A 12,702-nucleotide genomic window follows, 5' to 3' on the forward strand; every position below is an offset into this window, starting at 1 on the left:
TATATGTTTAACATATATAAAAATATTATATGTATGATGTATATATGGAAACGTATATATGTTTATATATATAAATATGCAAAATTGTATGCATAATTATGTTATACAATTACGCATATAAGAAGAATATTTATATAATATATGAATATATTATATATATAAATAAATAATATATCAATGTGTACAAAATATACTTGTATATTTTAAATATACATTTATTTAGTATGCGTTAATTATATATATTTATTTGGTAGCCAAAAGGACGCCATCATATTAGTGGCGAAGATTAAAAATATGCATAGTATATCTATGTGTACAAAATACTTGCATATTTTAAATATGCATTTATTTATTATGCGTTGGTAATATATATTTATTTGGTAGCCAAAAGGACGCCATCATATTAGTGGCGAAAATTTGTTTACAAAATACTTGCATATTTTAAATATGCATTTATTTATTATGCGTTGGTAATATATATTTATTTGGTAGCCAAAAGGACGCCATCATATTAGTGGCGAAAATTTGTTTACAAAATACTTGCATATTTTAAATATGCATTTATTTATTATGCGTTGGTAATATATATATTTATTTGGTAGCCAAAGGACGCCATCATATTAGTGGCGAAAATTAAGAATATGCATAGTATATCTATGTGTACAAAATACTTGCATATTTTAAATATGCATTTATTTATTATGCGTTGGTAATATATATTTATTTGGTATTGTAAAGGACGCCATCATATTAGTGGCGAAAAATTGTTTACAAAAATACTTGCATATTTTAAATATGCATTTATTTATTATGCGTTGGTAATATATATTTATTTGGTTTTAGCCAAAAGGACGCCATCATATTAGTGGCGAAAATTTGTTTACAAAATATTTGCGTATTTTAAATATGCATTTATTTATTATGCGTTGGTAATATATATTTATTTGGTAGCAAAAGGACGCCATCATATTAGTGGCGAAAATTAAGAATATGCATAGTATATCTATGTGTACAAAATACTTGCATATTTTAAATATGCATTTATTTAGTATGTGTTAGTTATACATATTTATTTGGCAGCAAAAGGACGGCATCATATTATTGGTGGCGCAACTTAAAAGACATGAAAAAACTTATAAGTTCAATTTTGACAAAAAATTTCAACATATGAAAATTGAATGAAAAACTTTTTAAATAGCATTTTATACTGTTTTATTAATATAATGAGATATGATTTTGAATTTAGCTTGAGAAAAATTTTTTTGGACTTGGTGAATTTTTTATTGAACTGCAGCCAAATGATATGAGGTTCTACCGAGATATGAGTTCAACATTGACAAAAAATTTCAACATGTCAAAATAGAATAAAAACTTTTTAAATAGCATGTTATACAGTTTATTAATATAATGAGATAAGATTTTTGAATTTAACTTGAGAAAAAAATTTTTTGGACTTGGTAGATTTTTTTTGGAACTGCAGCCATATGATATGAGGTTCTACCGAGATATGAGTTCAACATTGACAAAAATTTCAACATGTGAAAATTGAATGAAAAACTTTTTAAATAGCATTTTATACAGTTTATTAATATAATGAGATAAGATTTTTGAATTTAACTTGAGAAAAAATTTTTGGACTTGGTGAGTTTTTTATTGAACTGCAGCCATATGATATGAGGTTCTAGCGAAATATGACAAAAAATTTCAACATATGAAAATTGAAGAAAAAACTTTTCAAATAGCATTTTATACAGTTTATTAATATAATGAGATAAGATTTTGAATTTAACTTGAGAAAAATTTTTTTTGGACTTGGTGAATTTTTATTGAACTGCAGCCAAATGATATGAGGTTCTACCGAGATATGAGTTCAACATTGACAAAAATTTCAACATGTCAAAATAGAATAAAAACTTTTTAAATAGCATGTTATACAGTTTATTAATATAATGAGATAAGATTTTGAATTTAACTTGAGAAAAATTTTTTTGGACTTGATGAATTTTTTAGGAGTTTGACTGGGGCAGTACATCTCTCAAATAATAACGGAGGTGTCCCAAGGCCAGCTCAGTGCGGACAGAAACCACACATAGAGCAAAAGGGCAAATGCTGACTTGATCTCGGTGTTCAGTACACACAGGGACAGCAAAAGCTCGGCCTATCGATCCTTTTGGTTTAAAGAGTTTTTAACAAGAGGTGTCAGAAAAGTTACCATAGGGATAACTGGCTTGTGGCGGCCAAGCGTTCATAGCGACGTCGCTTTTGATCCTTCGATGTCGGCTCTTCCTATCATTGTGAAGCAAAATTCACCAAGCGTTGGATTGTTCACCCATGCAAGGGAACGTGAGCTGGGTTTAGACCGTCGTGAGACAGGTTAGTTTTACCCTACTAATGACAAAACGTTGTTGCGACAGCATTCCTGCGTAGTACGAGAGGAACCGCAGGTACGGACCAATGGCACAATACTTGTTCGAGCGAACAGTGGTATGACGCTACGTCCGTTGGATTATGCCTGAACGCCTCTAAGGTCGTATCCGTGCTGGACTGCAATGATAAATAAGGGGCAATTTGCATTGTATGGCTTCTAAACCATTAAAAGTTTATTATTCATTTAATAGACGACGATGGATGTGATGCCAATGTTACATATAACATAGTAAATTGGGAGGATCTTCGATCACCTGGTGCCGCGCTAGTTATATATTAAAACATTATTTAATACAATGACAAAGCCTTGAATCAATTGTAAACGACTTTTATAACAGGCAAGGTGTTGTAAGTGGTTGAGCAGCTGCCATACTGCGATCCACTGAAGCTTATCCTTTGCTTGACGATTCGATAAAATATATATGTTTAAGGCATATATAAAAAATATTATATGTATGATGTATATATGGAAACGTATATATGTTTATATATATAAATATGCAAAATTGTATGCATAATTATGTTATACAATTACGCATATAAGAAGAATATTTATATAATATATGAATATATTATATATATAAATAAATAATATATCAATGTGTACAAAATATACTTGTATATTTTAAATATGCATTTATTTAGTATGCGTTAATTATATATATTTATTTGGTAGCCAAAAGGACGCCATCATATTAGTGGCGAAGATTAAAAATATGCATAGTATATCTATGTGTACAAAATACTTGCATATTTTAAATATGCATTTATTTATTATGCGTTGGTAATATATATTTATTTGGTAGCCAAAAGGACGCCATCATATTAGTGGCGAAAATTTGTTTACAAAATACTTGCATATTTTAAATATGCATTTATTTATTATGCGTTGGTAATATATATTTATTTGGTAGCCAAAAGGACGCCATCATATTAGTGGCGAAAATTTGTTTACAAAATACTTGCGTATTTTAAATATGCATTTATTTATTATGCGTTGGTAATATATATTTATTTGGTAGCAAAATGACGCCATCATATTAGTGGCGAAAATTAAGAATATGCATAGTATATCTATGTGTACAAAATACTTGCATATTTTAAATATGCATTTATTTATTATGCGTTGGTAATATATATTTATTTGGTAGCCAAAAGGACGCCATCATATTAGTGGCGAAAATTAAGAATATGCATAGTATATCTATGTGTACAAAATACTTGCATATTTTAAATATGCATTTATTTATTATGCGTTGGTAATATATATTTATTTGGTAGCCAAAAGGACGCCATCATATTAGTGGCGAAAATTTGTTTACAAAATACTTGCGTATTTTAAATATGCATTTATTTATTATGCGTTGGTAATATATATTTATTTGGTAGCAAAAGGACGCCATCATATTAGTGGCGAAAATTAAGAATATGCATAGTATATCTATGTGTACAAAATACTTGCATATTTTAAATATGCATTTATTTAGTATGTGTTAGTTATACATATTTATTTGGTAGCAAAAGGACGGCATCATATTAGTGGCGAAAATTAAAAATATGCATGATATATATGTATCTATGTGTACAGAATACTTGCGTATTTTAAGTATGCATTTAATATGTTTGGTAGCAAAAGAACGCCATCATATTGGTGGCGCAACTTAAGACATGAAAAACTTATAAGTTCAATTTTGACAAAAAATTTCAACATATGAAAATTGAATGAAAAACTTTTTAAATAGCATTTTATACTGTTTATTAATATAATGAGATATGATTTTGAATTTAACTTGAGAAAAAATTTTTTTGGACTTGGTGAATTTTTTATTGAACTGCAGCCAAATGATATGAGGTTCTACCGAGATATGAGTTCAACATTGACAAAAAATTTCAACATGTCAAAATAGAATAAAAAACTTTTTAAATAGCATGTTATACAGTTTATTAATATAATGAGATAAGATTTTGAATTTAACTTGAGAAAAAATTTTTTTGGACTTGGTGAATTTTTATTGAACTGCAGCCATATGATATGAGGTTCTACCGAGATATGAGTTCAACATTGACAAAAATTTCAACATGTGAAAATTGAATGAAAAACTTTTTAAATAGCATTTTATACAGTTTATTAATATAATGAGATAAGATTTTGAATTTAACTTGAGAAAAAATTTTTTTGGACTTGGTGAATTTTTTATTGAACTGCAGCCATATGATATGAGGTTCTAGCGAAATATGACAAAAAATTTCAACATATGAAAATTGAAGAAAAAACTTTTCAAATAGCATTTTATACAGTTTATTAATATAATGAGATAAGATTTTGAATTTAACTTGAGAAAAAATTTTTTTGGACTTGGTGAATTTTTTATTGAACTGCAGCCAAATGATATGAGGTTCCACCGAGATATGAGTTCAACATTGACAAAAAATTTCAACATGTCAAAATAGAATAAAAAACTTTTTAAATAGCATGTTATACAGTTTATTAATATAATGAGATAAGATTTTGAATTTAACTTGAGAAAAAATTTTTTTGGACTTGGTGAATTTTTTATTGAACTGCAGCCATATGATATGAGGTTCTACCGAGATATGAGTTCAACATTGACAAAAAATTTCAACATGTGAAAATTGAATGAAAAACTTGAGAAAAAATTTTTTGGACTTGGTTTTTAAATAGCATGTTATACAGTTTATTAATATAATGAGATAAGATTTTGAATTTAACTTGAGAAAAAATTTTTTTGGACTTGGTGAATTTTTATTGAACTGCAGTGAAGGTTCTACCGAGATATGAGTTCAACATTGAACATGTGAAAATTGAATGAAAAACTTTTTAAATAGCATGTTATACAGTTTATTAATATAATGAGATAAGATTTTGAATTTAACTTGAGAAAAAATTTTTTTGGACTTGGTGAATTTTTTTGAACTGCAGCCATATGATATGAGGTTCTACCGAGATATGAGTTCAACATTGACAAAAAATTTCAACATGCGAAAATTGAATGAAAAACTTTTTAAATAGCATTTTATACAGTTTATTAATATAATGAGATAAGATTTTGAATTTAACTTGAGAAAAAATTTTTTTGGACTTGGTGAATTTTTATTGAACTGCAGCCATATGATATGAGGTTCTACCGAGATATGAGTTCAACATTGGCAAAAATTTCAACATGTGAAAATTGAATGAAAAACTTTTTAAATAGCATTTAATACAGTTTATTAATATACTAAGATAAGAATTCGAGTTAAACTTGAGAAAACATTTTTTTGGACTTGGTGAATTTTTTATTGAACTGACATATCATTTCAACTTTGACAAAAATTTTAAACAATGTTAAACAATTTACGATTGTACTTGTATTTAATACAAATTATTGATGATAATATAATGAAGTTTTGCTGTTGTATTATTAAATTAGTGCCACATAAAGATACATTAGGTGGTGGACCTTAGTAAAATGAGCTGGTTGTAGAAAACGTGTCACAAAACCTATATAGGGGTGGTGATGTCGAGCAGGCATGTCATATGAGAAAAATTTCACAAGTGAAATATATATGACTATGTATATGGAGTGAGTCTTGCCGGCATGTCATATATAAATAATATATGAAAACAATCATATAGAAGGCAATATGATTAAAAAAGTTAAAAATAATGAAGTTTTACTGTTGCATTATTAAATTAGTGCAACATAAAGATACATTTGATGGTAGACCTTAGTAAAATGAGCTGGTTGTAGAAAACGTGTCACAAAACCTATATAGGGGTGGTGAGGTCGGGCAGGCATGTCATATGAGAAAAATTTCACAAGTGAAATATATATGACTATGTATATGGAGTGAGTCTTGCCGGCATGTCATATATAAATAATATATGAAAACAATCATATAGAAGGCAATATGATTAAAAAGTTAAAAATAATGAAGTTTTACTGTTGCATTATTAAATTAGTGCAACATAAAGATACATTTGATGGTAGACCTTAGTAAAATGAGCCGGTTGTAGAAAACGTGTCACAAAACCTATATAGGGGTGGTGAGGTCGGGCAGGCATGTCATATGAGAAAAATTTCACAAGTGAAATATATATGACTATGTATATGGAGTGAGTCTTGCCGGCATGTCATATATAAATAATATATGAAAATAATCATATAGAAGGCAATATGATTAAAAAGTTAAAAATAATGAAGTTTTACTGTTGTATTATTAAATTAGTGCAACAAAAAGATACGTTAGATGGTAATACTAAATAAAATAAAAGCATTGCAGAAAACGTGTCACAAAACCTCTATAGGGGTGGTGAGGTCGGGCAGGCATGTCATATGAGAAAAATTTCACAAGTGAAATATATATGACTATGTATATGGAGTGAGTCTTGCCGGCATAAGTCATATATAAATAATATATGAAAATAATCATATAGAAGGCAATATGATTATACAAGTTAAAAATAATGAAGTTTTGCTGTTGTATTATTAAATTAGTGCAACATAAAGATACATTAGATGGTAGACCTTAGTAAAATGAGCTGGTTGTAGAAAACGTGTCACAAAACCTATATAGGGGTGGTGATGTCGAGCAGGCATGTCATATGAGAAAAATTTCACAAGTGAAATATATATGACTATGTATATGGAGTGAGTCTTGCCGGCATAAGTCATATATAAATAATATATGAAAATAATCATATAGAAGGCAATATGATTAAAAAAGTTAAAAATAATGAAGTTTTACTGTTGTATTATTAAATTAGTGCAACAAAAAGATACGTTAGATGGTAATACTAAATAAAATAAAAGCATTGCAGAAAACGTGTCACAAAACCTTTATAGGGGTGGTGAGGTCGGGCAGGCATGTCATATGAGAAAAATTTCACAAGTGAAATATATATGACTATGTATATGGAGTGAGTCTTGCCGGCATAAGTCATATATAAATAATATATGAAAATAATCATATAGAAGGCAATATGATTATACAAGTTAAAAATAATGAAGTTTTGCTGTTGTATTATTAAATTAGTGCAACATAAAGATACATTAGATGGTAGACCTTAGTAAAATGAGCTGGTTGTAGAAAACGTGTCACAAAACCTATATAGGGGTGGTGATGTCGAGCAGGCATGTCATATGAGAAAAATTTCACAAGTGAAATATATATGACTATGTATATGGAGTGAGTCTTGCCGGCATAAGTCATATATAAATAATATATGAAAATAATCATATAGAAGGCAATATGATTAAAAAGTTAAAAATAATGAAGTTTTACTGTTGTATTATTAAATTAGTGCAACAAAAGATACGTTAGATGGTAATACTAAATAAAATAAAAGCATTGCAGAAAACGTGTCACAAAACCTTTATAGGGGTGGTGAGGTCGGGCAGGCATGTCATATGAGAAAAATTTCACAAGTGAAATATATATGACTATGTATATGGAGTGAGTCTTGCCGGCATAAGTCATATATAAATAATATATGAAAATAATCATATAGAAGGCAATATGATTATACAAGTTAAAAATAATGAAGTTTTGCTGTTGTATTATTAAATTAGTGCAACATAAAGATACATTAGATGGTAGACCTTAGTAAAATGAGCTGGTTGTAGAAAACGTGTCACAAAACCTATATAGGGGTGGTGATGTCGAGCAGGCATGTCATATGAGAAAAATTTCACAAGTGAAATATATATGACTATGTATATGGAGTGAGTCTTGCCGGCATAAGTCATATATAAATAATATATGAAAATAATCATATAGAAGGCAATATGATTAAAAAAGTTAAAAATAATGAAGTTTTACTGTTGTATTATTAAATTAGTGCAACAAAAAGATACGTTAGATGGCAATACTAAATAAAATAAAAGCATTGTAGAAAACGTGTCACAAAACCTATACATGGTGAGCAGTGTGTGCCCATCACGTATATATATGTATTGGATGCATATATTTCAGTTTGCATAATAGGTAATAATTATGTTATTACAAAAAGTCTCATCCGACGTTTATATGTTTATATAATAACTATTATTATATAAGCATATGACGAATTAAATGTCTTATTCCAAAGGTGTTTTCGTAGCTAAAGAATTAATATTTTGTGAATAATTGAAAATCCTCAAGGACATTATAAAAATTATTTATTTTGGACGGAGGTTTTTACTAATATAATATTGTCTACACGTAAATGCAAAATTAGATAAAATTATCAATTTGTCATCAAAATAAAATAATTTTTTATTCAATTAATTGAATTTAAATTATAAATATGCATGTGTGATATAATATATTTAGTAAGTTGAAATAAAATGATATTTTTGAACGATTATATGCATATATATTTTATATATAAGTATATATATTTATATAAACAATTGTGAATTATAACTAGCGAACGTGAATGCTATCTAATTGTGGCCACATTCGTATAGTACATGTCAAGTATAACATATATATATATACAATTATTGAATATTATCGTTTGTTATTCAAAAATATTTGTGAGTTGTCATGTATTTTACATATTTGAAGATTTATGTAATTATATTTTAAATATTATTTACATAATGAAATGAACATTATTCTGGTTGATCCTGCCAGTAGTTATATGCTTGTCTCAAAGATTAAGCCATGCATGTCTAAGTACACACGAATTAATAGTGAAACCGCAAAAGGCTCATTATATCAGTTATGGTTCCTTAGATCGTTAACAGTTACTTGGATAACTGTGGTAATTCTAGAGCTAATACATGCAATTAAAACACGGACCTTCTGGAACGTGTGCTTTTATTAGGCTAAAACCAAGCGATCGCAAGATCGTTACACTGGTTGAACTCTAGATAACATGCAGATCGTATGGTCTCGTACCGACGACAGATCTTTCAAATGTCTGCCCTATCAACTTTTGATGGTAGTATCTAGGACTACCATGGTTGCAACGGGTAACGGGGAATCAGGGTTCGATTCCGGAGAGGGAGCCTGAGAAACGGCTACCACATCTAAGGAAGGCAGCAGGCGCGTAAATTACCCACTCCCAGCTCGGGGAGGTAGTGACGAAAAATAACAATACAGGACTCATATCCGAGGCCCTGTAATTGGAATGAGTACACTTTAAATCCTTTAACAAGGACCTATTGGAGGGCAAGTCTGGTGCCAGCAGCCGCGGTAATTCCAGCTCAATAGCGTATATTAAAGTTGTTGCGGTTAAAACGTTCGTAGTTGAACTTGTGCTTCATACGGGTAGTGCAACTTACAATTGTAGTTAGTACTATACCTTTATGTATGTAAGCGTATTACCGGTGGAGTTCTTATATATAATTAGGTACTTGTACTTTTTATATGTTCCTCCTATTTAAAACCTGCATTAGTGCTCTTCATCGAGTGTTATTGTGGGCCGGTACAATTACTTTGAACAAATTAGAGTGCTTAAAGCAGGCTTCAAATGCCTGAATATTCTGTGCATGGGATAATGAAATAAGACCTCTGTTCTGCTTTCATTGGTTTTCAGATCAAGAGGTAATGATTAATAGAAGCAGTTTGGGGCATTAGTATTACGACGCGAGAGGTGAAATTCTTGGACCGTCGTAAGACTAACTTAAGCGAAAGCATTTGCCAAAGATGTTTTCATTAATCAAGAACGAAAGTTAGAGGTTCGAAGGCGATCAGATACCGCCCTAGTTCTAACCATAAACGATGCCAGCTAGCAATTGGGTGTAGCTACTTTTATGGCTCTCTCAGTCGCTTCCCGGGAAACCAAAGCTTTTGGGCTCCGGGGGAAGTATGGTTGCAAAGCTGAAACTTAAAGGAATTGACGGAAGGGCACCACCAGGAGTGGAGCCTGCGGCTTAATTTGACTCAACACGGGAAAACTTACCAGGTCCGAACATAAGTGTGTAAGACAGATTGATAGCTCTTTCTCGAATCTATGGGTGGTGGTGCATGGCCGTTCTTAGTTCGTGGAGTGATTTGTCTGGTTAATTCCGATAACGAACGAGACTCAAATATATTAAATAGATATCTTCAGGATTATGGTGTTGAAGCTTATATAGCCTTCATTCATGGTGGCAGTAAAATGTTTATTGTGTTTGAATGTGTTTATATAAGTGGAGCCGTACCTGTTGGTTTGTCCCATTATAAGGACACTAGCTTCTTAAATGGACAAATTGCGTCTAGCAATAATGAGATTGAGCAATAACAGGTCTGTGATGCCCTTAGATGTCCTGGGCTGCACGCGCGCTACAATGAAAGTATCAACGTGTATTTCCTAGACCGAGAGGTCCGGGTAAACCGCTGAACCACTTTCATGCTTGGGATTGTGAACTGAAACTGTTCACATGAACTTGGAATTCCCAGTAAGTGTGAGTCATTAACTCGCATTGATTACGTCCCTGCCCTTTGTGCACACCGCCCGTCGCTACTACCGATTGAATTATTTAGTGAGGTCTCCGGACGTGATCACTGTGACGCCTTGTGTGTTGCGGTTGTTTCGCAAAAGTTGACCGAACTTGATTATTTAGAGGAAGTAAAAGTCGTAACAAGGTTTCCGTAGGTGAACCTGCGGAAGGATCATTATTGTTTTAATGCATCTAACCGTTAATAAATTAAATTTGTTTTTCTCTTTTTAGGGAATTGCAATATTTAATAAATTAAGTAACTAATAAATATAAATATTTTATTCAATCATATGAGATACAATTATGCAACATATAATAATTTAAATTAGCTAAAACCGTTTGTTATGTATTATTATTATTATATACTGTATTAAGAGTGTTTTATGTGTTTTGGATAAAATAAAAACTGCGTGTATATGTACCATAATATACATGCGTTGCAAAATGTATTGTGCATATTCCAGTGCGCATACATTGGTTCATAACACCTAAAGAAAAACAATGTTGTACCTGTTTGCAGGTTAACGCTTTACATATGTTGATCATAATAAATAAATTTAGCTAAAATATACTTGTCATATATCTTATTATTATCGATTATGTAAAACTAAGACATTTCGCAACATTTATTTAGGTATAAAAAAAAATTTTATTGAAGGAATTGATATATGCCAGTAAAATGGTGTATTTTTAATTTCTTTCAATAAAAATATTGTTGACGTAATGAAATAAAAAAATTGTATCACTCTAAGCGGTGGATCACTCGGCTCATGGGTCGATGAAGAACGCAGCAAACTGTGCGTCATCGTGTGAACTGCAGGACACATGAACATCGACATTTTGAACGCATATCGCAGTCCATGCTGTTATGTACTTTAATTAATTTTTTAGTGCTGCTTGGACTACATATGGTTGAGGGTTGTAAGACTATGCTAAATAAGTTGTTTAAAATTTTTCGGAATTTTAAGCACATTGTATATTATTGGATAATATAAGTGTGAATCTAAAAAGTTCTCGCTTAAGATATTCATAATATGAATTAATAAATGAAAATACTAAAACTCTGTTGCATGAGAAATTTGAAGAATTATATGTTCTTTATTCATTTCAAATAATACTGAGGAATGTCTAGCATAAAATATATTATTTTATAAACTAGAATTGCCTCTTATTAACGAATATGATATAAAAAGAATAATTTTTGTGAATATTATGGACCTTCAAAAAAAAGATAGTATATTTCAAAATAGGCAGAGAATTGTCTATAAGTGTAATTAAACAACCTCAACTCATATGGGACTACCCCCTGAATTTAAGCATATTAATTAGGGGAGGAAAAAAGAAACTAACAAGGATTTTCTTGAAGTAGCGGCGAGCGAAAAGATCTGAGTTCAGCACTAAATCACTTTGTCTATATGGCAAATGTGAGATGCAGTGTATGGAACGTCAATATTCTAGTATGAGAAATTAACGATTTAAGTCAGCTAGCTTAAATGAGGGCATTTACCCATAGAGGGTGCCAGGCCCGTATAACGTTAATGATTATTAGATGATGTTTCCAAGAGTCGTGTTGCTTGATAGTGCAGCACTAAGTGGGTGGTAAACTCCATCTAAAACTAAATATAACCATGAGACCGATAGTAAACAAGTACCGTGAGGGAAAGTTGAAAAGAACTCTGAATAGAGAGTTAAATAGTACGTGAAACTGCTTAGAGGTTAAGCCCGATGAACCTGAATATCCGTTATGGAAAATTCATCATTAAATTGTAATATTTAATCAATATTATAACGATAGTGTGCATTTTTTTCCATATAAGGACATTGTAATCTATTAGCATGTATGGAATTTATCAAACAATTT

The 12,702-nt window shown here is 30.3% G+C and overlaps 2 non-coding genes across 2 annotated transcripts; both read left to right on the forward strand.

The window, feature by feature from the left end:
- Nucleotides 1-9,028: 9,028 nt before the first annotated feature.
- LOC133849868 (small subunit ribosomal RNA) lies at nt 9,029-11,019 on the forward strand. The gene has a single exon (XR_009895487.1). It is a non-coding gene; the product is annotated as a small subunit ribosomal RNA (ribosomal RNA).
- A 565-nt stretch (nt 11,020-11,584) lies between these two features.
- On the forward strand, nt 11,585-11,763 carry LOC133849867 (5.8S ribosomal RNA). Its single transcript, XR_009895486.1, has one exon. It is a non-coding gene; the product is annotated as a 5.8S ribosomal RNA (ribosomal RNA).
- The last annotated feature ends 939 nt before the right edge of the window (nt 11,764-12,702 follow it).

This window comes from Drosophila sulfurigaster, unplaced genomic scaffold, assembly GCF_023558435.1.
Source record: "Drosophila sulfurigaster albostrigata strain 15112-1811.04 unplaced genomic scaffold, ASM2355843v2 ctg151_pilon, whole genome shotgun sequence".
Lineage (NCBI taxonomy): Eukaryota > Metazoa > Arthropoda > Insecta > Diptera > Drosophilidae > Drosophila > Drosophila sulfurigaster.